General features: G+C 48.6%; 1 pseudogene; it reads left to right on the top strand.

The window, feature by feature from the left end:
- LOC143224352 (large subunit ribosomal RNA) overlaps positions 1 to 2,500 on the top strand; it is a 7,830-nt pseudogene that overhangs the window by 3,473 nt on the left and 1,857 nt on the right.

Genomic DNA, 2,500 nt, shown 5'->3' with positions numbered 1-2,500 from the left:
CGGCGTTCCGTGGCGTTCGCCAATCAGTCTTCCAGCTTCGGCTGTGAAGTCTGCGGCCTGAGATTTAAAACCCAATCAGGCGTGTTTCACCATAAGAGACACAAACATCCAAGGATAAGGAATGCCGAGCGCATTCAAATGTCTGGAGTTCGGACGCCGTCGGAGCGCCCGCGCCAGGTAGTCTGGTCCGAGGAAGAAGTACGAACCCTCCGAGAGATGGTAGTAGTATACTCGGGCCAAAAGAACATCAATGTTCTCTGCGCAGAACATCTACCCGGCAAAACTCCAAAACAGATCTCTGACAAACGCCGAGATCTCAATAAACAGAAACCGCCCGTCTGCACTGCTTCATACACCATCAAGAGTCGTGGAGATCCTGCTGTCGTCGTTCAGCACGAGGAGCTCGACTGGGAAGGGATTAATATCCCTGACCGGAGTTCTAAGTTCTGTTCGTACATATGTCAGCTGAGAGATCAGAAGGGACTCGACGAAGCAACCTGGCAGGAGGTCGAAGTTGTGACCAAAACATGGGTTGACGAGATCGCCCATGCTCAGACAGCATGGAGAAACGAGAGAACTTCGACGCAGGCTCTTAAAGTCATTAATCCTGCTCGAAGGCCATACAAGAGGCGGTTCCACAGAGTAGAACGCTTTAAAAGGTTCCAGAAAATGTTCGATTTCGAACGAAAACGCCTAGCTGAGGAGATATTAGACGGCCGGGATGCTGTCAGATGTCCACTCAGTAAAGATCAGGTGAAAGACCATTACGATCAGGTCTACGGTGTTGCTAATAATAACGTCAATTTTGACGGCTGTCCACTTCCACCTAGGGCAGACAACACTAATATTTTGGAACCGATAACATCTTCCGAAGTGAGTCTGGCACTTCGAGGCATGAAGAGAGGGCTCCCGGTCCCGATAAGATCACTCTTCCTTTCTTACTCTACCGCCTTAAGTATGGTATCGACGCCTCCTTGGTAAGTCTGTACAACATCTGGTTATTCACAGGCCGCATTCCCGAATGCATGAAGGTCAAGAAGTCGGTGCTCCTTCCGAAAGGATCGAGTAATTTGCACGAGGTCAAAAACTGGAGACCTATCACGATATCCTCTATCGTGCTTAGGTTATATTCCAGGATTATGGCCCGTCGCCTCGAGCAGGCCGTGCAGATAAATCCCAGACAGCGTGGTTTTATTCCTCAAGCGGGTTGCAGAGACAACATCTTTCTGCTTCCATCATGAGGAAAGCCAAGCAACATGGGACTCTGGCTATGGCATTTTTAGACCTGTGTAAAGCCTTTGATACGGTTGGTCACGAACATCTTCTTCCCAGATTTCATGTCCACCCGCATTTCGTCCGACTTGTGGGTGACATGTATTAAGATGGTGTAACGACTTTTAGGGTTGGTATCGAGAATACCAAACCTATTCGCCTCCTCAGAGGCGTTAAACAAGGGGACCCTATGTCCCCTATATTGTTCAACATTGCCCTGGATCCTCTCATCCGTAAGATCAAAGAGGTTGGCCGAGGCATATCGCTAAACAAGAAGCTGGATCCAGTTTCTACTTTGGCGTATGCTGATGATATGGCAGTGCTGGCAAAAGACCATGCTACCTTACAGGAAATGTTGGACACGGTGAACGACTACTGTTTGGGTAACGGCCTCTCACTGAACATCTCGAAGAGTGCCGGAATGCTGATTAGGGGGTCCAGTAAGACCTAATTAATAATTGTTCTCCTTCGACAGTTAATGGCGAAGGACTCCCGATGATCGGACCCGAACAATCCTACCGTTACCTAGGGGCCAATGTCTGTCCATGGACCGGGGTGTACAGCGAGCCTGTACTTCCTCTCCTCGAGAAGTGGATAGATAACATCTCGAGGGTACCGCTAAAGCCACACCAACGGGTTGAGATTCTCAACCGATTTGCGGTACCCCGGCTCCTTTACCAACTCGAATTGGGAGCATAGAGTGGTAAGTTATTAAAGGAATTGGACACTTTAATTAAAAAGGCCGTGAAGAGCTGGTGTCATCTTCCGCCTTGCACGACCGACGGGTTACTCTATTCCCGTTATAAAGACAGTGGCCTAGCACTTTTCAACTTGGGAAGTCTGGTTCCAACTCTTAAGATCAAGACAGGTTTAAGGCATGTCCATTCATCGGACAAAACAATTAGATATATAGCCCAAACTGAGAAAGTACTCGATAACATCCAAAGCATTGCCTTAAAGGCGGGACTTCCGATCCCAAACCCCGAACAGTCTTCTGGAACATATCATTCTAATTGGAGGGATATGGAAAGGAAGCGCTGGGAAGGTCTTGCCCTGCAAGGGCACGGTGTAAGTCTCTTCAAAGGTTCAAGATCTGCCAACCACTGGTTACCTAAACCGGTGGGTATGAAGGACCACCACTGGGTGAAGTGTCTTGCTTTAAGGGCAAATGTATATCCCACAAGGGAAGCCCTCAGTCGAGGGAACCTGAGTACTAATAAAGACGTTG

Source organism: Tachypleus tridentatus, chromosome 8 (assembly GCF_004210375.1).
Source record: "Tachypleus tridentatus isolate NWPU-2018 chromosome 8, ASM421037v1, whole genome shotgun sequence".
In the NCBI taxonomy this organism is placed as follows: Eukaryota; Metazoa; Arthropoda; class Merostomata; order Xiphosura; family Limulidae; genus Tachypleus; species Tachypleus tridentatus.
Note: the sequence above shows the minus strand (reverse complement) of the source record. Positions and strands in the feature narration are given on the sequence as shown.